Source organism: Lipotes vexillifer, unplaced genomic scaffold, assembly GCF_000442215.2.
Source record: "Lipotes vexillifer unplaced genomic scaffold, Lipotes_vexillifer_v1.1 scaffold916, whole genome shotgun sequence".
Classification (NCBI taxonomy): domain Eukaryota; kingdom Metazoa; phylum Chordata; class Mammalia; order Artiodactyla; family Lipotidae; genus Lipotes; species Lipotes vexillifer.
In genome coordinates this window covers 3,231,022-3,256,626 of record NW_006798383.1, presented here as the reverse complement: position 1 = coordinate 3,256,626, position 25,605 = coordinate 3,231,022, and the positions used below count along the sequence as shown (strand labels likewise).

General features: G+C 39.6%; 1 protein-coding gene and 1 pseudogene across 1 annotated transcript in view; one reads left to right on the top strand and one right to left on the bottom strand.

Moving 5' to 3' along the window:
* CNNM2 (cyclin and CBS domain divalent metal cation transport mediator 2) overlaps nucleotides 1-25,605 on the bottom strand; it is a 145,312-nt gene that overhangs the window by 85,246 nt on the left and 34,461 nt on the right. The window lies entirely within an intron of this gene.
* On the top strand, nucleotides 79-739 carry LOC103091087 (ubiquitin-40S ribosomal protein S27a pseudogene; annotated as a pseudogene).

The following is a 25,605-nucleotide window of genomic DNA, read 5'->3' as shown; positions in this document are numbered from 1 at the left end:
AGGAATGGTTAGAAAGAGGACCAAGATTACATTAAAGAGGCTTTCGAATCTACCATCCACAGAGGAACTGCAGCCAAGATGCAGATTACTGTGATGACCATCACTCTGGAGGTTGAACCCTGGGATACAACAGAAAACGTAAAGGCCAAGATCCAGGATAGGAAAGGAATTCCTGGGCTTCCCTGGTGGCACAGTGGTTGAGAGTCCACGGGTTCGTGCCCCGGTCCGGGAGGATCCCACATGCCACGGAACGGCTGGGACCATGAGCCATGGCCGCTGAGCCTGCGCGCCCGGAGCCTGTGCTCCTCAACGGGAGAGGCCACAACAGTGAGAGGCCCGCGTACCGCAAAAAAAAAAAAAAAAAAAAAAAAAAAAAAAAAGAAAGGAATTCCTCCTGATCAGCAAAGACTCCTTTGCTGGCCAGCAACTGCAAGATGGACTTTGCCTACAACATTCAAAGGAGTCCACTCTTCAGCTGTGTGGAGACTTCGTGGTGGTGCTAAGAAAAGGAAGAAGTCTTACACTGCTCCCAAGAAGAACAAGGCATAAGAGAAAGAAGGCTAAGCGGGCTGTCCTGAAATACCCTAAGGTGGATGAGAATGGTTAGATCAGTCACCTTCGCAGGGAGTGCCCTTCAGATGAAGGCGGTGCTGGAGTTTCCACGGCCAGCCACTTTGACAGACGCTATTGTGGCAAATGTGATCTAATCTATTGTTTCAAGAAACCAGAAGACAAGTAACTGTACACTAATTAACGAAGGACATGAGCTAATAAACTAAAAAAAAAAATTTACACAAAAAAGTTTCGGTGAGGAGTGTTCTAGATTAGGAATTGGGCTTGTTCTCTCCTTACCCCCCTCACTGGCCTTGTGCCCTGTCCACCTGAAAGCCCAATGGACATGAAATGTAAGGGGCTGTGATGACTGCTATTATAAATGACACGGGGGACTTCCCTGGTGGTCCAGGTGTTGAGACTCCACGCTTCCAATGAAGGGGACACGGGTTCGATTCCTGGTTGGAGAACTAGGATCCCACGTGCTGCGCAGTGCAGCCAAAAAATTAAATAAATATATAAATGACACTATTCCTACCATACTAATAACCTTCAAGGAGCCAGGAGCCCTAGAGTTCAATGAGTGAAGAGAACATTTAAAAAAAAACCAAAGGGGCTTCCCTGGTGGCGCAGTGGTTGAGAGTCCGCCTGCCGATGCAGGGGACACAGGTTCGTGACCCGGTCCGGGAGGATCCCACATGCCGCGGAGCGGCTGGGCCCGTGAAACATGGCCGCTGAGCCTGCACATCCGGAGCCTCCCTCCGCTACAGGGGAGGCCACAACAGTGAGAGGCCCGCGTACAGCAAAAAAAACCACAAAAAACAAAGTACCTTTAAGTGTTTCATTTTCTTAGTGTAGTTAGACATGACTCACTTCAAATAAGAGCTCACACAAAACAAGTATTTTTTCTTCCCTGGCCCATCAGGCAAGCCTCAATTTTTTAAAATTTTATTTGCTAAAGTAGCCTCAGGAGAAAAAGGCAAGAAAAAAGAAGACCACAACTAAGTTTATAGATAAGGGAAAAGTTACTCACTAAAGCAAGAGTAACTTTCTTCAGGAGCTGTTCAAGATGATTGAAAAGATAAAAGGTTCCCCCGCTCATCCGGACATGCTGTCACAGGTTCAGTGAAAGTGGTTTGCTTGTCTGTATGGACAGAAGTGACTCAGGGGAGAGGACTTTAAAAATACTCCTGTTTACCTAATGGAACTCAATGTTCAGAATGCTCATCTCATTTCTTTATCCATCTCCTCTCCTGGTTCACTCACCACAAACAAGGGCTGAGATCACTTCCCCGGCAGAAGGAGGGAGGGAAGATACTACTACATACTAATAATTTTACATTGTTGCTTTTCACCCTGGCACATGTATTTGGCAATGATCTCTGCAAACTTCTAAAAGCATTATAAAACTACAGTAAGGTGAATAATCACCATCAATTAACTCACCAATCTTAATGATGAATGGTCTCCCTTGACATTCTCCTTATCACTGTTTTTTGTTTTTGTTTTATGCCATGCTGCATGGCATGTGGGATCTTAGTTCCCAGACCAGGGACAGAACCCGCTCCCGCTGCAGTGGAAGCACGGAGCCTTAACCACTGGACCACCAGGGAAGTGCCTCCTTATCACTGATATTAAAAAATTTTACACCAAATTCAGGAACTCTCAAATCTAGTTTTCATCAAATAACACATGTTTAAGAACTTAGAGGGGGAGACCCTTACTATTTCAGGATGTATAAATATATCCTGAAGGTGACTATTTTCAAGCCTCTGGAAATTTTACAGTCACATGCACACCCCATAACCATTTTTTAGTCGTGTCTTCAGCTCAGTTTCAGTCACACTAACCTCACTCACTCCTATCCAAGCACACCCATGCTGAAGCCTTCCACTGTCATCCCAAGAAGACCCCTCTCTTTTCTATGATTTAGCGCATGTCATACACTACGATGTTGGGATCCCCTTCCTCAAGGGAAGGTCTCTTACTTCCCCCTCACATCTGGCACGGGCGGGCCTCAGTGTTGTGGAACAGTGAATAAGCGTCTCTCCACCTCTGAGACACTGATTCACGTTCATCACGCTTTTCGCAAACTTGGCGGCAGATTCACGTTGTCTCTGCAGCCTTCTCTGATGGAGGTGTTCTACACCAACCCTTCTGCTACTACCATCACCATCAAGCAGTCCTTCCTGCAACAGATACTCACTGAGCCTCTGTCACAAGCCAAGCACTACTCTCAGGCTGGAAATGAAGCAATGAACCAAACAGATAAAACTCCCTGCCCACGTGGAGCATACATTCTAATACGGGAGACGTGGGGTGCCCTGGAAATCTCACATTCAATTTGAACTTCATTATAATTTAGTTGTTTTGAGTCTATATCGAGTCAAGTGACTGTCTAGACTCCTGTCGGAGATATTCTGCAAAGATGTGTACCAACAACTCCTCCTAAACGTGCAGACATAGGACTACTCTTCCTGTCAAGAGGTAGACTCTTATTTCCTCTCTACCTGAATCTGAGCTGCCCTGTGATTTGATCAGCAGAATCATCAGAAGTGACTGCTGTGCCAGTTCTGGGCCTGGGCCCTAAGAGTCCTGACAGCTCCCGCTGCCTGGGAAACCAGGTACCATGCAGAGATCACCACTCATGATAAATTCCTGAACTTCGGCATCACGACCAGTAAAATGGTGGTTGTTTTAAGCCACTAAATTTGGAGGGCCGGGAGGGGGAGTTGTTGTTAGGCAGCAACAACTTAGCCTTAACAAGACAGTGCTCTTAACCAGAGCCAGGGGTGGCATCTTCTGCATGTTTCTAAGCCTTCATTATGTCCATTACGGTTAGGCAAAAAGGAAACATCCAGTCAAAATCTGACAAGGGAATATTTATAAAACTAAATGGGGGAGGGGATTCTGGGAAGATGCCGCAGTACGAAGCACCAGGAATCTATCTCCCACCTAGACAACAACTGCATTGGTAGAATCTGTCTGATCCAACCATTTTGGAACTTTGAAGGCTTGCAACTTCCACGGGAAGACTTAGATGGTAAATTGTGGTGAAGTCAGTCAATTTTGGCTCTTAGCACAGTAGGAGCTACCCATCCTCCATCCCCAACCCCTTGGCAGACAACTGTGCATGTTTTCCTGGAACCACTGCCCACAGCTTGTGGGAGCTAGGGTGGGCAAAAAGGACCCTGTCCTCCAGATATCGGCATCTCTGCTCTGAGTGCTGATGGTTGCTTCTGATCACAGAGCGCAGACAAGAAGGTGGGCGGCCGTTGTTGTCGTACCTTCCCGACATTGTCGCAGCCCCTTCCCTCTGGCTGAAATGACTTCCAGGGGGATTAAAAGGCCAGACCCCTTCTCCCCCTTCATTTTTCACTTTTTCCCCTTTTGGAGCCAGACTTTAAAGACTAGGACATTTAAAAACAACTGCATATATGCAGAAAATTAGAAAGTGACTGTGTACGCCCAGGGAAAGGCTCAGAAAAGACCTGGGAAGACCTTCAGCTTACATCTCAGACTGATCCTCAGCAAAGAGACCGTCTACAACAATCAAAAACAAACAATAAGAAAAACAAGCAAACCTTAAGGAAGGGGGAAATCTGATTTCCAGAGTTACCACATTATTAAATTCAAAAGTCCAGTAAAATAAAATAAATCACAAGGCATACAAAGGAACAACAAAGTATGGCTCACTCAAAGAAAAAGAAAAATATCAGGACTTCCCTGGTGGTCCAGTGGTAAAGAATCTGCCTTTCAACGCAGGAGATACAGGTGTGATCCCTGGTCGGGGAACTAAGATCCCACATGCTGCGGGGCAACTATGCCCGCACACCACAACTACTGAGCGCACAGGCCTCAACTAGAGCCCATGTGCTCTGGAGCCCACGTGCCACAACTAGATTAGAGAAAACCTACATGCCACAATTAGAGAGAAGCCCACGCACCGCAACGAACGGTCCCACGCGCCGCAATGAAAGGTCCCACACGCCGCAACGAAAGGTCCCATGCAGCCAAATAAATAAATAAAAGAAAAAAAATCAACAGATGCTGTCTCTGAAAAACACATAATGGCTGATACACTAGACAAAAACTTCAAAGTAACTGTCCTAAAGACGGCCAACAGACTAAAGGGAGATATGGAAAACGTCAAGAAAACAATGTGTGAACAAAATGGGATTATCAATAAAGAGATAGAAAACTTAGAAAGAACCAAAAGGAAATTCTGGAGCTGAAGAGTATTGCTACATAGCTGAAATGAAAAATTCATTAGAAGGATTCAAAGGCGGATTTCAGCAGACAGAAGACTCAGCGAACTTGAAGATAGGACAATGAAAATTGCTGAGTCTGAAGAAAAAAAGAATGGAAGAAAAGCCAATAGAGACTAAGGGACCCATGGGACATGATTTAGAAGACCAACATAAGCATAGTGGGAGTCACAGAAGGAAAAGTGAGAGAAAAAGGACAGAGAGAATATTTGAAGAAATAATGGCTGAAAATGTCCCAAATTTAATGAAATACATGAATATAAACATCCAAGGAGCTCAGTAAACTCCAAGTAAGAAGAACTCAGAGATCTACACCAAGACACATTATAATCAAACTTTCAAAAGACAAAGAGAATCTTGAAAGCACAATAGAAGTGACTCATCACATACAAGGGCTCCTCAGTAAGATTATCAGACTTCTTGTCAGAAACTTCAGAGGCCATAAGACAATAGGTCGATATAGTCAAATGCTAGAAGAAAAAAACTATCAAACGAGAATCCTGTATCTGGCAAAACTTAAGAGTGAGGGAGAAATCAAGACTTTCCCAGATAAACAAAAGTTGAGGGAGTATGTGACCACTGGACCTGCCCTACAAAAAAATGCTCAAGGGGGTACTGCAGGGTGAAATGAAAGGACACTAGACAGTATTTTGAAGCCTATAGAGAAATACAGATCTCAGTAAAGGTGAGTACATTGGCAATTGCAGAAGCTAGTATTATTGTAACAGTGGTTTGTAACTACACTTTTTCTACATGACTTAAGAGACTAACACATTTAAAGAAAAAAAAACTATCAGTGTAAAAGCTAGTATTACTGTAACTTAGGTTTCTCACTCCAAATCTTGTTTTCTACATAATTTGAGAAAGAATCATAACTTTGAATTTATAATTTTAAAGCATCATAACTTTGCTTTTGAGTGTACTATGTATAAAGATGTTAATTATCTGACATCACCAACTAAAAGGGGTGGGGAACAAAGCTGTAAAGACTCACATTACTGAAATCAGAAATGAAAGTGGGGACATTAGCACTGGTTCTACAGATACAAAAAGGATAGGAGTAGGGCTTCCCTGGTGGCGCAGTGGTTAAGAGTCCGCCTGCCGATGCAGGGGACGTGGGTTCGTGCCCCGGTCCGGGAAGGTCCCACATGCCGCGGAGCAGCTGGGCCCGTGAGCCATGGTCGCTGAGCCTGCGTGTCCGGAGCCTGTGCTCCGCAGCGGGAGAGGCCACAGCAGTGAGAGGCCCGCGGACCGCAAAAAAAAAAAAAAAAAAAAAAAAAAAAAAAGGATAGGAGTACTGTGAACAGTTGGATGCCAACAAATCACAACTAGATGAAATGGACAAATTCCTAGAGTCACAAAATCTACCGAGATTAAATCATGAAGAACTAGAAAATCTGACTATTCCTATAATTAATAAGGAGATTGAATCAGTAATCAAAAGTCTTCCAACAAAGAAAAGCCCTGGACCTGATGGCTTGACTGTTGAATTCTATCAAACATTTAAAGAACTAACATCAATTCTTCTCTAATTTTTCCAGAAGACTGAAGAGGAGGGGATACTTCCAAACTCATTCTGTGAGGCCAGCATTACCTTGATACCAAATCTGGACAGAGACACAACAAGAAAACTACAGACCAATATCCCTTGTGAACAGTGATGCCAAAACCTTCAACAAATTGCGGCAAACAGAAGTCAGCAGCATATTAAAAGGATTAAATACCATAACCAAGTGGGAAATGCAAGGATGGTTCAACAGACTTACAAAAAAAAAAGAAAAGTAATATGCCATTATCAACAGAATGAAGGAAAAAATTCCACACGATCCCTCAATAGATGTAGAAAAAGAATCTGATAGAATAACACCCTTTTATGATAAGAACACTCAAACTAGGAATAGAAGGAAACTACCTCAACATAATAAAAGCCATATGTGAAAAACTCACAAGAAACATCATACCCAATGGTCCAAGACTGAAAGCATTTCCTCTAAGATCAGGACCAAGGCAAGGATATCCACTTTCAGCATTTCTACTCAATACAGTACTGGAAGTTCTACCCAGAGCAATTAGGCTAGAAAAAGAAAGGCAACCAAATTGGAAAGGAAGAAGTAAAATTCTCTATTTGCAGATGATATGATCTTATATGTAAGAAAACCCTAAAGATTCCACACACCAAAAAAACTTAAAACTAACAAATTCAGTAAAGTAGCAAAATATAAAGCCAATGCAGAAAAATCAGTTGCATTTCTATATACAAACAATGAACAATTTGCAAAGGAAACTACAAAAACAATTCTGTTCACAAAAACAATTCTATTCACAATAGTATCAAAAAGAATAAGGAATTAATTTAACCACGAAGGAGAAAGATTGTACAATTACAAACACTGACAAAAGAAATTAAGGACATAAATAGAAACATCCCATGTTCATTAATTGGAAATCTTAATACTGTTAAGATGTCCATACTACCCAAAGCTACTACAGATTCAATGCAATTCCCACCAAAATCCCAATCATGTTTTTGGCAGAAATAGAAAAAAAAAAAAATCCTAAAATTCATATGGAATCTCAAAATGTCCCCAAGTAGCCAAAGCAATCTTAAAAAAGAACAAAACTTGAGGATATACTTCCTGAGTTCAAAACTTACCACAAAGCTATAGTAATCAAACCAGTGTGGTATTAGTGAACAGACAAACATATACACCAATGGACTCTACTAGAGAGCCCAGAAATGAACCCTTGCAATATGGACAAATGATTTTTTACAGGGGTGCCAAACCTTCAATGGGGAAAGGATATTCTTTTCAACAAACAGTCCTGGGAAAACTGGATATCCACATGCAAGAGAATGAAGTTGGATCCTTATCTAACACCACATACAAAAATTAGCTCAAAAAATGGATCTAGAACCTAAATATAAGCCCTACAAGTATAAAACTCTTAGAAGAAGATATAGGACAAAAGCTTCACAACATTAGATTTGGCAATAATTTCTTAGATATGACACCAGTGGCCTAGGAAACAAAAAAAAAGACAAATAGGACTTCAAGAAAACTAAAACTGATGTACATCAAAAGATAATAATCAACAGAGTAAAAAGGCAACCCACAGTATGGGAGAAAATATTTACAAGTAGTTTATCTAATAAAGGAATAGTATCCAGCATATAACTCCCAAAACTCAAACAATAAAACCACCCATTTAAAAATGGGCAAATAACTTAAGTGGATATTTCTCCAAAGAAGATATACAAATGGTCATGAAGTACACGAAAAGATGCACATCATCACTAGTCATTAGGGAAAAGCAAATCAAAACTACCATGAGATACCACCTCATACCCATTAGGATGGCTACTATCAAAAAAACAGAAAATGATAAGTGTTGACGAGGATGTGGAACCCTTGTGAACTGTTGGTGGAAATGTAAAATAGTACAGCCACTGTAGAAAACAGTATGGTAGTTCCTCCAAAAATTAAAAATAGAATCACCATATGATCCAGCAATTCTACTTCTGGGTCTATTCTAAAATGAAAAACTGAAAGGAGAGTGTGGGAGAACTATGTGTACTCCCATGTTTATAGCGGCATCATTCACAATAGCTAAAACATAGAAGCAACCCATGTGACCATGGACTGAAAAATAAACAAAATGTGGTATATACACATAATGGAATATTATTAAGTCTTAAAAGGGAAGGAAATTCTGTAATATGTTGCAACATGGATAAATCTTGAGGACGTTATGCTAATTAGGCCAACCACAAAAAGGCAAAAACTGTCTGATTCCACTTATATGAGGTACTTAGGATAGTCAAAAAAATCATGAAGAAAGAAGGTAGAATGGTGGCTGGCAGGGGCTGTGGGTACGGGGAAATGGGAGTTACTGTTTAATGGGTATAGAGTTGCAGTTTTATAAGATGAAAAGAATTATGGAGATAGAAGAAGGTCATGGTTACACAACAATGTGAATATATCTAATACCACTGAACTGTGCACGTAAAGATGGTTAAGATGGTAAATTCTATGTGTTTTAACACAATAAAAAATTTTTTTAAAAACCTAAATGGGATACCTATAAGCACAGAAGAGACCTATAAGCACAGAAGAGAGCATTTTCTTTCTTGGACAGAGGACTCAAATCATTTTTTGACTGTGTATTCTATTAGTTAGATGTTGGCCACACCTCCTCCAATATACTGTATCTATTTATGTTATACACAAATATTACTATATTAATACATTATGTACATCATGAAATACCTTCAAAAAATTCAAGAATAATAAGTATAAATGTGTTTCTATAAAGCTATTTATGTTTTTTTTTTTTTTGCGAGCTATTTATGTTTGAATAGAAACGCGAGTCCTACTACATCCTAGTGGTTGGCTGTGCATACCTTGGGGACCACTGCCTTAGAGTAAACCAGTTTCTATGTTATTCCTGAATTCCTCCTTCCTCCTTCCAGCTCTCTCCCCTTGGCCTCTGTACTCTAAACTATTCCAGTTTTCTTCCTCTCAGTGTTTTCCTTCAGCAGTTCCACTTCCTGCTTCCACCTTTTAAATATGGGCTTTGAGGTATGGCCTTCTGCTCTTCCAAGTACATCTTCTCTTGGCAATTTCATCTTGCTCAGTGACTAACCACTGCCAGAAGTCTTCTCAGCTTGTTCTCTCTCTGCGTTAGTCTATAACCACTGAACATTTACATCGGAGTCAAAAATCTCACCACTGGTGTATCATCTAGCCCACCCCACCCACACTGTCAATGCCCACACAAAACCCTCCAACTGTTTACCTAGCTTCTGCTGAATCACCCCTAGTAAAGTAACTACACATCTAGGAACAATACAGAGCGTTTTCTAACAGCTCTACTTGTTAGAAATTCTACTAATATTAAGCTGAAACTGACTTCCCTGTAATTTCCATATTGGTTCTAGTTTTGGCTTCTGAGGTCTCACTACCCACACTCAAATCTAAATCAAATGCACTATCTTTGTAATCTTTGAGTTTCAGTGGCAAGACATGACGACCTTCTCCAAGTAAAATAGGGCAGGTGAATATCAAAGCTAATTTGCACCCTATAAACCAAAACAGGCAATGAATACTACAGGTAAATCAGGGCAAGCACAGAACAATGTCCAGGACTAAGACAGAGTCTAGCAGATATAAGAAACTATAGATCTCTAAGCTGATGGATGATACCAAGTCTGAGGTCTCTCTTCAGTTGATGGGGCGTGTTCTTTCTCTGTTTAGGGAACTAGGCAAGTCCTCCATGCTCCCAATCCTACTTTTACGATGGTCCCTTGATGACATGTTGTGAACTGAATACATGCTAGCTTAAAAAGCTATTCCATCTATACTCCAATAAAGATTTTTTTTTAAAAAAGAAAGCTCTTCCGTCAACCTGATCTAGCGATTTAAAGGCAAAACAAAGACATACTCTCTGTTGTGATAAGCCATCAAGGGCTTACTTGAACATGAGGAGTTTCTGGGTACTCATGACTTGGTCATGATGTTGGACAAGTTGACGGCTAGAAGGAATATGACTAAGAGCTGACAGTAAGAACCCAAGGAAGAATCCGAAATAGTGCAGGGTGACATGTCTGCCAGGAATATACCTAGAGAATACCAAAGAGAACACAAATGAGACTGTGGCCTTCTGGTCTGTTTAGGGCCATTCACTTGGAAGCAAGGGACCAGAAAGACTTCCCATATCTAGCTCTGAGGATGAGGACCTTGGTAGTAAAAGAAGCTTTGAGAGCTCTAAGGCTTCCCTGGTGGTGCAGTGGTTAAGAATCAGCCTGCCAATGCAGGGGACACGGGTTTGAGCCCTGGTCCAGAAAGATCCCACATGCCGCAGAGCAACTAAGCCCACGCACCACAACTACTGAGTCTGCGCGCTACAGCCTGCGAGCCACAACTACTGAGCCCGTGTGCCACAACTACTGAAGCCTGTGCGCCTAGAGCCCGAGCTCTGCAACGAGAAGCCACTGCAATGAGAAGCCCGTGCACCGCAACAGAGTAGCCCCCGCTCACCGCAACTAGAGAAAGCCCGCACGCAGCAACGGAGACCCAACGCAGCCAAAAATAAATTAATTAAATAAATTTTTTAAAAAAAGCTTTGAGAGCTCTCAATGATGTTTTAAAAAGACTTGGCTGTATCAGACAAAATATGTAGATACAGAAGAGGAGTCCTAATTAAGTTAAACATGAGGGTGAGGAGAAGAAAAAACATGTTTCAGATAGAAGAAAAAAAAACTATTCAAATTCTTCTGAGGAAAAAGAGACAAAACAGCAATTTAGAATTCTCAAGGTCTGCCAAGGTTTCCTGCACAAAGCAAGAATTTTGTCCACTTGCTGCAGAAAAGAAAGACCTTTCTCTTCCATATTTCTTACATGTTAGAAAATATTCGTAAACTTCAGTCTTTCAGTCCTTAACAGCGACTAAAATGTAATCACACAATTATATTTAAGTTATATTCTGAGCTCGGACTGTCAATGAAGTATCTTGTTCTAGAGAGAATATTTCCTAAGCTTTTTACACGTACTTCTTTAAAATCACTAATCGCATCAACATTTTTTTCCTGCAAAAACCTCGTACACAGGGAAACTTGGAGCCATTGCTATAGCTTAAAATATTGGAATTCCCTTAATAGTTACTGGGAACTATGATAGTAGAAATTATTTTTATTAGTGTTTCTCTGAAATCGATTCATTTATAACACCTTCTATAGTCATCCTACCCTTCAGCTTTCTTAAAATGGCCATTAAATAGCCTTGGCTGTTTCACTAATTGTATAAGCATGAAAGTTTTCTAATCTCTCTGGTCTTCATTCTTTATCCACAAGGTACATTCATTATTCACTCATTCAACAAATATTTACTGACAATTACTGCCAGCCAACAGCAGTCTCATAAAACTTACAATCCAAGTGCTATATAAAATGAAAAGGCTAGACTAAGATGTTATTGTCCCTTTAAGATCTAAAATTTCATGATATAAAAGATCACCTATATTTACCACTTAATTGGATAAAAAAAGCAGAAGACAGGGACTTCCCTAGTGGTCCAGTGGCTAAGACTCTGCACTCCCAATGCAGGGGGCCTGGGTTCAATCCCTGGTCAGGGAACTATATCTCACATGCCGCAACTAAGAGTTTGCATGCCGCAACTAAAAAGATCCCACATGCCGCAACCAAGACCCAGCACAGCCAATAAATATTTTTTTAAAAAAGTTTCTAAAGGACTATTACTAAAAAAAAAAAAAAAAAAAAAAAAAAAAGGACAAAAACTGGTCATTAAGAAATATAAATATTTAGACCACACACAAGCAAGGTCTGCTTCAATCTGGGGAGCAAATTTCTAGCTCTATCACAAGTTCCTGTCCAAACAAAGTCAATGCCTGTAATGACCAAACAATGGGTCACAAATATGTGAATCTCCTTCCAAATTATGAAAAGGCTAAAATGATTAAATAGAACATTATAGATCGGTAATTTAAACCTACATAAGCTCATGTTTAGAAACAGTTTTTTTATAGTTAGTTTTTTAGTTCATTTATAGAAGGCTTTCTATAACTTAGGTTAGTTTAATTAATGTTAATTTTTCATTCTTTCAAAACTTCATGCTGCAGAAGTTTACTGAATGCAATACCAATCACAAAACTGTACTGCAACTCAGTCACCAAGTTTAAAAACATGTTCTTCAAACACTCGTCTGAAATAACAATGAAAGTACTGTCATCTAATTCAGAACAATAAACATTCATATTTACCAGTAGGAACACTCGTTTCCAGCTGCTTACAAGTCCCAGAGTCATAACTAATACACTGATGAAAACAGTTACTAGTATCTGAAGGTCCTAAAGCCACAAACAACATACTACTAATCAAAGCTTTACAGCCTTGATTACACAGGGGAGTGTGGTGAGGCCCAGCAAAAAGCCCAAGGGAAGCCAGCTTATCTCTCCCGCAAATTAGTAATGTTTTTCCTCTCTTTTCTGCCAAATCCTTGGAGGAACACACTTCACATACAATTCAATAAAAAGAACCCTAAAAAATATTTCATATTTCTGAGATTTAATCATTCATTTATCTGACATTTACTATACACTTCACTATTGCAGGATCCAGGCTAACCCTATGATAGATATGGTCCCCATCTTCCCTGAAGGTTAAGGTCTAGTGGGATAGACCAATATGAAACAAATAATCAGTGTGATAAACACTGTGAAAGAACAGTAACAATGTTAAAAGACTTAGAGGAGAATCTTATATAATATAAAAAGGGAAAAAACACCCGCCCCTGAGAAAGTGACATTTAATCAGACAGCTGAAGGAAGTTACTTATCTTAATTTTTTCTCTGCACATTTGCACAGATATTTGTTTTTGGTCAAATAAGTTGCATATTTAAAAACATCCCATTTTAGAACTAAGCAGCAGTGTGCTGGAGTGGGCCAGTACTAGCTCATAAGAACTGATTGTTAAATTTTCAAAAATTGCACAATTTGCTTATTAAATACAGTCATCCTTGAAATTGGCCAAGGTGGGACTATTTATTCCATGGGAACTGGCAAATGCTACAAATCAGGGCTTTTCTTTTTGGAAAACCCATTCACCAGCACACCACTGCTTGTAAAACTCTCCTTCTTAAAAACTCTTCTTGGCTTCTGCCTCATTCCTGGGACAATCAAGGCAGACAAGGGATAAAGTGAAATTGTCATACTCCTAGCAAAAGCCCCACCACATATCAGTGATTTCTCAGGGCAAGGAGGTCTCTGCAGTTGCAACCAGAAAGACAGCTACTGACAGATGACCTTTAAATTTCCCTAGTGTTGTAATTTCAGGTTTTGCTTTCAATGTATACTGTTTCCTTGTTTCTTCAAATAGTTGTTTACATTTTAAAACTATAATAAAGTATATGTTGGTAAATCAGAAAAAAATAAAATAAAATAACCGGTCAGCAGGTATATTTAAAATACAAGAAAAGCACGTAAGCATTTCTGTTTGCCCTCTGCCATCACCACGTGAAGATCACATCTTAGCTAGACTGGCGGTCCCCAAGGAGGATGAGATACCTGAAACAGAGCTAGGTCACCCCAGTCGTCCCAGCCAAGACCACCGAAGACCAGATGAAAGCCAGACAACTCCCAAAGTCAGCAGAGCCCCACAGAAATGTGAAGCTTATTGTGAGCAACTAACGCTTCTCAGTTATCTGTTATGGCAACAGATAACTGATATACAAGATCTTAAAAAACTACTCTTCCTACTAAGACTCTGAGTTGGGATCCAGAAGTGAAGGACTGAAACATAGGAAAAAAGATAAAGAGAATTTTTAGGTTAGTTTGTGAAGGTAAGATTCAGAGCAACAGGCTGTACAGTTCTATAGTTCCTGTTGGCAATTCTAGAACAGATGCCTCCAAAACAACTAAAGAACTGATACATAACCCCATGTGTTTTCGAAGTCTGGCAACAAGTACGGGCTAATAAGCTAGTGATGTGAAGAAGAGTAAGCAAACACAAAAATAAGAATTATGGAAGATTCCAGGGAAAAAACTATAAGATGTGATAATACATTATCTGGCTCACAGTGAACAATTTTCCCATGTTCATAATAATGTACACACTAAACATGTTAGTTTGATATGAGAAGTTAGGGAACGCTTCCCTGAGAAAGTGGCATCTGAGGCCAAGGTCTTTAAATTTTGGATAATTATACTGGGAGGATAGCGAGAAAGATGTTTGTGTATTAGGAGGAAGGAAGTTTAGGAAAAGCAGATCCTTATCTTCCAGTGTAGGAAGCCCTTAAATAAGATCTAAAACTGAATTTTTTTTTTTAAAAAAAGCAATTTAACCACAAATTATTAAAATATCAAATTTAATAGCATAAGAAACAGCTAAGCATTGAAAGTACTCAACTTAATAAATAAGATAAAAACTTTTTTTTTTAATGCTGTGAGTTCAGAACACAATGATTTAAAAAAATTTTATTTAAAAAAAAAGTTGAAAGTAGTCAACTTTGGGGAGTGGGAACTGGGAGGAGACAGAGGGCTGCTATTTTTAATCATAAGCCCAGGGTCTTTTAAAGCTCTTATATTAATAAAAATTAAAATTTTCAATCAATTTTTAATCTCATTTGCCTTACTTCCATTCTCCCCAAATTTCTATTTCTAGACACCTTATGTCTATTACAACTAGAACTATTTCCTGAATTCATTTATTCATTCAACTATTTATTGGACAGCTACTAATGTCCACTGTTTTTGATAAGCAATTAACAAAAAACTAAGTCTCTAGTGGAGACACACATAATATTTTAGATATATTAAACATATAGATAGGGACTTCCCTGCCGGTCCAGTGGTTAAGAATTTGCCTTCCAATGCAGGTGTTGTGGGTTCAATCCCCAGTTGGGGAGCTAAGATCCTACATGCCACGTGGCCAAAAAAAACAAAAAACATAAAACAGAAGCAATATTGTAACAAATTCAATAGACTTTAAAAATGGTCCACATCAAAAAATATATAGATAGGCAAGGAAGTAAGTGGTAAGAAGAAAAGTAATAAAAAGTAAACAAATGGGTAGGAAGGGCTATTTATATACGTTGGTGGTATTTAAGCAGACATCTGAAGTTAATAAGGGAGCAGGCCATGCAGATGTGTCAGAAGGACAAAGGAGGTGGAGATAGTAGCTAATGCAAAGGCCCTAAGATGTAACTGTCCTCAGCATATTCAAAGACAAGTTGGTAAACCAGCTATATAGGGCCTTATGTGCCATTGTAAGTACTTTAGCAATTATTCTGAGTGAGCTAATAAACCATTGATGGGTTTTCAAATGAGGAGTAATAGGAGTTAACTTTTATTTTTTAAAAGATCACTTGCTGGGCTTCCCTGGTGGCGCAGTGGTTGAGAATCTGCCTGCCAATGCAAGGGGCACGGGTTCAAGCCCTGGTCCGGGAAGATCTCACATGCCACGGAGCAACTAAGCCTGTGCATCACAACTACTGAAGCCCGCGTGCCTAGAGCCCGTGCTCGGCAACAAGAGAAGCCACCGCAATGACAAGCCTGTGCACTGCAACGAAGACTAGCCCCCGCTCACCGCAACTAGAGAAAGCCCGTGTGCAGCAATGAAGACCCAATGCAGCCAAAAATAAAATAAATTTTTTAAAAAAAGATCACTTGCTGATGTACAATCACTAGCAAAAAAATTGGCGACATATACTAAGGCCGAGGATAGTACATATTGAACCAGAAATCCCACTCCAGGGTAGACACCCAACATAAATATATACATATATTTCCCCAAAGCCACATACTAGAACATTCATAGCAGCGTGATTCATAATAGCCAAACACTGGGAACTACCTGAATGCCCATCAACAGTAGAATGGATAAATTGGGATATATTAACACAATGGAATAGTTCACAGCAATGAAGAAACCAAATTTCATGCACCATCGTGGATGACTCTCACACACATAATGTTGCATAAAAGAAGCCAGACTCAAAAATTATACTTCGTATGATGTCATTTACATAAACAACAGATAAGACTAACCTATGCTCTTAGAAGTCAAGACAGGGGTCATCCTTGGGGGATCACTGACTGCAAGGGAATGTGAGGAGCTGCTGGTCATGTGCTGCTTCTTGCTCTGGGTGCTGGACTTAGAGGTGTGATCAGCTTGTGAAAACTCACTGCAAACCCATAATGTGTGCACTTTTCTGTGTGTATGTAAATGTCAGTAAAGTTCTTTTTAAAAGATGAATCCGACTGCTGTGTGGAAAATGGATTCTAAGGAGGCAAAGAGGAACTAACAGGGAGAGCAGTTAGGAAGCTAGGGCAATGCTCCAGTATAAGATGATAGTGGCTCGGGTGGGAGAGGTAGAGATGGTGTCGAGTGGCCACATCCTGGAATACTCTGAAGCTTAAGTCAACATGATTTCCTGACAGACTCTACGGAACAGTGAAAGCAGCAAGGACAACACTAAGATTTTTTTACCTTGACAACTGGAAAATAGAAGTGTCTTAACCGAAGTGGAGAAGACTACAGAAAGTGTAGATTTGAAGAGCATGGCGGCAGGGGGTGGGGTGGTATCTATTTGTGAGCATCTTATTTTTGTGAAGGGTCCAAGTAGAGCTGTTAAACCTGTAATTGGATGTATAAATGTATAAATCTAGAGATCAAGAAAATCTGGGCTGGAAAATGAATTTGGGAGTTGTTAGCACAAGCACATAGTTTTAAAACCAAGGGACTGCCTACCTCGGCCAAGAGATCAAGGTTAACATCAACACTCAGTATAAGTCATGTTGACGGTATGTACCCTTGATATGAAGTGATGATACGAGGTGATGAGAGTGACATTTTGTGGCTTCCTCCCCAAACCCTCAACTCCCAACAAACCCTTCTACAAAATACCTGACCAGTACTCCTTAAAATTGTCAAGATCCTCAAAAACAAGGAAAATGTGAGACACTGAGAACTGGGGATTCTGTCTATTAGCTTCATTCCTCCCATCACCTATTTTCTCACTTCTTCCTTCTTACCTTCACACTGCCTCTGACCTTGCTTCCACTCAGTTGGCTCCCTCTAGGGCAGCACTGTCCAACAGAAGTTTAAGTGAGGATGAAAAGAAATATTCTATACCTGGGCTGACTAATACAGTAGCCCCAAGGCACATGTGGCTACTGAGCACTTGCCATGTGTCTATTGTGACTGAGTAACTGAATTTTTAGTTTTATGTAATTTTAATTAATTTAAATTTAAATAGGCATACATAGCTACTGGTTACTATTTGGACAGCACAGATCTGAGTTCAGGGTCTCTTATTTGATCCTTTCTTTTCATGACCCTTTACCCTTTATAAGCCATGATACTTCTGACTCTCCATGATTATCTTGGCCCTAGGACCACTTTAAAACAACACCCGGGAGGTCCAAGAGGAGGCGATATGTATATACATGCAGCTGAGTTGTACAGCAGAAACTAACAACACTGTAAAGCAATTATACTCCAATAAAAAACTTCTGGGGTAAAATAAGTCATGGGAATGTAAATTCAGCATAGGGAATAAAGTCAGTAATAGTGTAATAACTTTGTATGGTGACAGACAATAACTTGACATCCTGGTGATTACTTTGTAATGTATAAAAATATCAAATCAAAAAAATATATCAAATCACTGTGTTGTACACCTGAAAGTAATAATTATACTTCAATAAAAAAATAGAAAAAAACCAACATCTGAAGTCAGATTGCACTTGGCCTTGGTTCCTATCTCTCTGTACCTACACAGTAAAACTGGAAAAGGACCTAAGCCTCCTGGTCCAAACGACCTCCCTCACTAATCTGCCTGTTAACTCAGGCCTCAAAGATCACCAAGAGATTGATGCCTGTGAATTCAAGGAGAGATTTCTCAAATGTGACTTTTTTTTTTTTTAAACAAGGAAAGAAGATTCCAAGTGTTCAATATAAACTAGATATAAAAAAACTCTTTACAAATATAATAAAAATATCCAAATTAATGATATAAACTTAGTGAGATAAGGAATGTCCTCCTAAAACTAAACCACCATTCACGATGTGAATATGGTACCAGCTTACACAGCACACAGTCCTGCCGCTTTCCTCTAGTCAAACAATTGTAAAACCCTCATTTGTACAGTGTGTCTTGACATCCATTAGGCAGGAAGACAGCATTCCATTAAGACCTTTTCTCATTAACACACAATAATTATGGCAGCATAATCTGGTACAGACCCAAAATGAAGTGCCAGGGCTCAATGATAATGTGATCGTCCAGAAGATCCACATTACATTTATGTTAATTTTGAAAGATTCTTGAAATTAACACTTTTTTTAGACGACAAGGATCCTGAGAGTAAGTTCCCAAACCATCAGAGAACTCTAGCTTAAGAAACTATTCCCAGTTGAAAATAATAGCCATGAGAGTAATTAATAAGAACTTATAATTTAGCTATCAGATGCTTTCCACCCTGTAGTCAGATGAGAATAGCTCTTCAGAAAATTACTTTCACAGGGGTCAATGTCTTTTTAAAATCTTATTAGGGAGAGAAAAATACGAGCCCCCCTGTACCCAATACCCCACGTGACCAATTATTAGCCTGCAAAGGTTACGTTTTAACGGCCAAGACAAGTAGCATGATGAGGATACCAGTGACGTCTCAGTGAAGTGCCAAGACAAGTAGCACAATGAAAGAAAAGGTAAACGGGCTCCTATTTATTCAGTCAACAAACATTTATCAAAGCTTCCCATACACCCAACCAACCCTTAGAGTCCAAAGACACAAGCGTGGTCCCTGGCTTCTTGAAGCTTTCAGTCTAGGGGGTTTGAAAACCACCAGCCAATTACAAAGTAGTGTAAGACATGTTATAACAGGCTAAGTACCAGGTGAGCACCTAACCCAGACTAGAAGGCTGGGGGAAGGCTAAAACAGGAAGGATGAGGAGGAATTTGCTGAGGGCAGCAATTCTGCATCGCTCTTTACTACATTCTTCTTTCACTAATCACAAGATTCCACGCACTGTGCTTTTTCTCCTTTTAAATCCACTATCCCTCCAAAGAGTTTGTGAACTTGAAAGAAAATTAGCATAAGGAGGTATGTTTTAGTCTATTTGGGGCTGAGACTGCTTCCAGATCGTTCAGCTTCTAAACCTTCGGTCTGCTCAATGACCTCATACTCACCAAATGTGATTTTCATTAATCATCCAAATTTCTCTCCCCTTCTCTTAAGAACGTCGAGGTTTCTCAGCTGAAAAGATCCAGTAAGGTTCTTTCCCAAAAAGGGAGCAGAATTTCACTTCAGGCTGGAAGTGGCTCACAGAACCAAGAGTGGCGTTTACCGCAAGGAGATCCCCTTCTCCTCTATGGCGAGGCCATGTTTCAAACTGCTGACTTCATTGTAATTGTGATTCCCAGAGCTGTCGCCGAACTCCAGAGGAGCCAATTACAGCCCACCTAAATTTTCCTCAATTTTAACTGGCTATGCTTCTACTGCTCTGTAACCCTAAACTACTGCCTAACATTTATTACAAGATCATTAACCAAAGAATTTTACAACTGGAAGGAGTCCTTAGAGATCAGTTATTGCCGTGGTTTGCAGATTGTTCCAGAGAAGTGCTTCACAGGCCCTGCTGACACAGACACTCAAATTTTAATGTGAAGAATTCCCTCATTCAGTTTTATGAAGACCTTGGCATAAAGCTCCTCCTGCCTCCTCAATGCACATATACTTGCAGGTTCTTATAATTGTGTCAGTGATGAGAAAAGGCTGTAACTCTGTGGAGGGCCTTTGTAAAGATTCCAGCCCACACAATCCACTTAGGTAAACCTGCTATCCATTCATTCATTGACACTGAACTGAGCAGAGCGGCAAAGAAAGCTGAAGTGCATCTGCTGGCTCATGCTCTCTAAAGACATTACTATCAGTTACAAAATAATCAATGAACTTGATAACCTTATGTCATGATAGCCTATTAAAATCTGAGTACGATAAACTTTGGATGTTTATTGTGTTTTCAATTTTAAGAGTGAGCAGGTGTTAGCAATTTGACTTAAATTCCCCTAAAACATGGCTGCCAAGTGTTTGGTCGACCAACACCCTCACACCTCTAGCAACAGAAATTTATCTTCCACTCAGTCGTTAGACAGATTTCACTGATTATTCCTTAAATTGAGCTATGTCTTTCTTCCCGTAGCTTCCATCCATTGGCCTTAGTTCGATCCCCTGGAAGCACAAGGTACAAACCCTCTTCCTTTACAAATATTTGATTGTGGTCTCCCCCATGCCCCAAGTTCTCTCATCTCCGAACCAAATATTTTTTCAATCATTCTTCGGTGTGTGGCTTGTAGTCCCTTCGCCATTTTGTCTACCACCTCTGAACACATTCCAGAATCTGTATTCCAAAATGGACATGGACTCAATAGTTGTATCCACTCTAGTACAGAATAAAATACATCTCCCCCAATTCTAGATGTTCCTTTTTTTAATAATGCACCTGAGGTTGACTTTTTTGTTGCCACACCTCACTACTGACTAGCACTCAGCTGTTGACCAATGCCCCAAAGTGCTACTATCATCCACATATCCCTCAACATCTTCCTGTGCTTACTTTTTTTTTTAGATAAATTTATTTATTTATTTATTTATTTTGCGGTACGCGGGCCTCTCACTGTTGTGGCCTCTGCTGTTGCGGAGCCCAGGCTCCGGACACGCAGGCTCAGCGGCCATGGCTCACGGGCCCAGCCGCTCTGCGGCATGTGGGATCTTCCCGGACCGGGGCATGAACCCGTGTCCCCTGCATCGGCAGGCGGACTCTCAACCACTGCGCCACCAGGGAAGCCCCCTCCTGTGCTTACTTATACAATTGGCTTTATGGGCCAAAAAGTTAAATTTCATCTGATTTTAACCACTCCATCAACTTATTTTGACAAACACATGACAATTCCAGTTTGGACATGTACATGTCCTCTAGATCTTAGATCTGTATTTTTGCTTTTCTCTCTCCCTTTCCATTCAAAGTAAAGGACGGATCAGATGACCTAGCTTCAGGCTCACACATGCTAACCTAAACATCCCTTCCAACCCCTCCATTTCAAGCCAAAAAGAAATCATTTCATACATTTTCACCTGGAATTCAGCTATTCTTCAAAACCACAATCAGCAAGAGGAAAAGGCGAAGAAATGGTATTACCTGGTTCCTTCAATGTCTTTCTAATTGTAACGCTCCTAAAAGTTTCCCCAGGAGTTCCCTGGTGGCCTAGTGGTTAGGACCCCGGGCTTTCACAGCCATGGCCCAGGTTCAATCCCTAGTCAGGGAACTGAGATCCTGCAAACCACATAGTGGTGTGGCCAAAAACATTAATAAAATTTTTGAAAATAAAAGTTTTTTTTAAAGTTTCCTCATTCTTTTTCGATAGTTATCTTTCACCCCCAATAATGTATCAGCAACAACTGCAAGAAGGACATGGGTGACACAGAAGCTGAGCTGTAAAGGATGGGTAGAATTTTAAAACGCAGCAATTTTGGAAGGCTGTAGGGAGCAATTCCACATAAGGATTCAATAAGTAAGTATAGAGAGGACGAAAACTAGTACATATGAAAGATACTGTTCGCTTAGTGACTAAAAACTGGAGTACACAGAGAACAATAAAAGAACTAATATTTCATTCAAAAGGTCTAAAATGCCACACTAAGAAGGCTAGACTTTGCTAGAGTTGTTTGCCATTGAAAGTTACTGCATAAAGTAGTGATTTAATCAGAATCACAGTTTGAGCAGATTGATCTGAAAGCAGTGTATAAAACTAACTAGAAGGAAAGAAATACTAGAGAACAGACAACTCGGGAACATGAAGACCAATAGAGAAAAAAATTGTATTGATGTACAATAGATCCAAAAGTGAAAATAGAAAATTATCCATATTTCATTGAATCTAAGATGATTTTAAAATGCACCATTACTTTATGTACAACTAAAAAAATGTTACCAAGTAAACTATGACATGCTATCCTCCCAATTTCATAGATGTTAAAATCTGAAAAAAAATGTACATTTACAATGAAATACAGCCTACAGTTTTGGATTTAACACAACTGGCTCGAGATCAAGAAACTTGCTTATTTTCAGGATATAATATACAGCAGTTTTTCTTTTTATCAAGCACATAAAGTCTCTCCTTACTAAATCTCCAGACCTGTCACAGGAATTCAACGGATTTAGGTGAAAGTAACCAAGCAGCACCACTCCCTTCATTCTAAGAAAAGGCGTCTGCTTTACGTACTGTGATTTTTAACCAGGGTTTGACATCAATCATGAGGCAGCTTCTTCCTCTCCCTTCAAAACATAACACAGAATTGTACCCCACATCTACCAAGTAAGAATATCTTAGTAGGAAATCACAGCATGTGTACTGGAAAAACTCCCTTAAGTTATTCTGCTGCTTCTCTGTTTAGGAACCACTAAATTAAAAGATAGTTACACTTAAAATATTCAAGCATGTAAACTCTTTCTAAGCTTAACTCCAAACCTAAAAGTGATAAATGGTTGGCAAATTTGACAACATAAAAATATAAAACTTCTGTAAGGAAAAACTCCACCATAGCAACTAAGCCTGTGCGTCACAACCACTGAGCCTGTGCTCCAGAGTCCACAAGCCCCAACTACTGAGCCTGTGTGCCACAACTACTGAAGCCTACACACCTAAAGCCCGTGCTCCACAACAGAGAAGCCACCGCAATGAGAAGCACGTGCACCCCGAGGAAGAGTAGCCCCACCTGCCACACCTAGAGAAAGCCCACACAGTAACGAAGACCCAGTGCAGCCAAAAATAAATAGATTAAAAAAAAACCACCATAAAGAAAAATAAGTTGTGAGAAAATACTTGCAGATTGAGTTAATGCCAAAATATATAAAGACCTATTAATTAGAAAAAAACCAAAAGAAAAATAAGCAAAGCAATAGGCAATTCGAAGTACAAATGGCTAATAAATACAAGAAAAAACGGTCAGTTTCACTAAAGAAGTGCAAGTTTTAACAATGAGCTATTTTTCACTTATCAAATAGGCAAAAAATTTAAAAGATGAATAACAGCCAGTGCTTGGTAAGGCTACCTGAAGCATATGGGTATTATCTATAGAAGAATCAAAAATTCAACAATGGTTAATTATAGAATCATACAAAGCTCTGCAGCTGCTAAAATAAATTAGGCAAATCTGTATGCATGTGGAAAAAATGGCCACCATAGACTGTGCCAAGTTAAAAAAAAAAAACTTTGAAGTTAAAATACGTATACTATAATTTCATTTTTGTAAAAACCACAAAATCCAACTGGGTATGTTTATATCCATACAGAAAAAGGTCTAAAAGTAAACAGACCTATTTCTTAACAGTAATGACCAATAAGAAAGAGTAAGGTGAGGGGGTGGGTGATAGACTTAACTCTTACTTTATATATTGTACTTCTCTATTATTTTTACAATAAGCAATTTTTTTAATTTCCCAATTAATGAAAAAGTATCAGCTGCACATCATCACTTTCCAAACTTAATGCAAACAGTTAACATGATACCTTCATCTACATAAGTTCCTGTCCCTTCCCCCTTTGTTTTCTGGGTGCTTTTTCTAACTTAACCCTTCTAACTAGAGCCACCTGCCAGGAAAGAGCTCATTAACAAATGAGTCTTTGAATATTTCAGTCTCTTTTCCCTTCCAGGGCAACAGTCTGCAAATGGACTTGGGTTTTTCAGCAACAAACTGCAGAACCAACACAAGAACCGAACAAGAAGGACAGTCAGTAGTAAAATTTTTTCTGAGACCAAGCAAGAGATGGAACAGGTGAGCGAGAAGTTGGCAAACATCTTCTATAAGGACCAGAGCGTAAATATCATAGGCTTTACAGGCGTAGTTTCTCTGTCATCACAACTTAACTCTTGCCATCATAGTACCAAAGCAATCAGAGATCATACCTAACCCAATAAGCTTGGTTACATTCCCATCAGAATGTGACACTGAAATCTTAGTTTCATAGTTTTCATATGTCATGAAATACTATTCTTTTAATTTTCAACCATTTAAAAGTGAAAAAAATTCATTACTCTGCAGACATACAAAAGCAGGTGGTAGGCCACAGGCAGTAGTTTGCATTAAAAAGTAATTTTACAAATCTCAAAGCGTAAAAACAAGGAAACAAGTCTCTAGTAAAATACTGCCGGGATTTTTTACATAGAAAAGTTTTTTCAAGAGCTTTAAATACATATAGTGAACGACAGTACCAATTACCACTATTATAAAAGGAGCTTTCTCTCAAATGGCTGACAATTTATATTAAAAGCGATTCCTAGTCACTAGAGAAATGCAAATTAAAGCCACAATAAGGTATCACTACTCTTCCATTAGAATGATTATAATACAAAAGACTAGCAATACCAAATGTTGAAGATGTGGAAAAACCAGAACCCTCAAATATTGCTGGTTTGTAAAATAGTACAGCCACTTTGGAGAACGGCTTGGTGGTTTCTTAGAAAGTTAAATATATACTTACTATATGATCCAGCAACTTCACTCCTAAGCATCTAATCAAGAGAAACGAAAACATACGTCCACACAAAGACACTTATGCAAATGTCCATAGGAGTGTTATTCTCATGATAGCCCCAAACCTAGAAACTATACAATTGCAATCAACTAGCAAATAATAAAGAGTTTACCCACACAGTATAATACAATTAATCAACATAAAGGAACAAGCTACCGACACATGCAACAACATGGCTGAACAAAACATTATGCTAAGTGAAAGAAGCCGGACATAAAAGACTATGTAATATATAGTATTCAGTACCCAATTCCAACATGTCAGTTTTTTACCCCTACACCCAGCTATTCTTTGACACCAGCTGGGTGTCCTACAATTCAACTCAATTCTGACACTACCCAGAGAGAGTAGCAGTATTCCACAGGTTTAGGGCTCAGTTCCACTGTGCCCCACTTCAGATGCCAATCACAAGTCCAGATTGTTACCTGTGCTTCTGACCAACTGGCTATAAATCAGAGGTCCCCATCACCCCCTCCGTGGGTTCGATTAATTTGCTAGAGTGGCTCAGAGAACTCTGGAAAGTAGTTTACTCACTAGATTACCAGTTTATTACAAAGGATATTAAAAGATACAAATCAACAACAGCTTGATAAAGAGATACATAAAAGACACAAAGGAGCTTCCGTACCGGAGGGGTTCAGGGCCCAGCATAAGGTTGTGCACGTTCTGG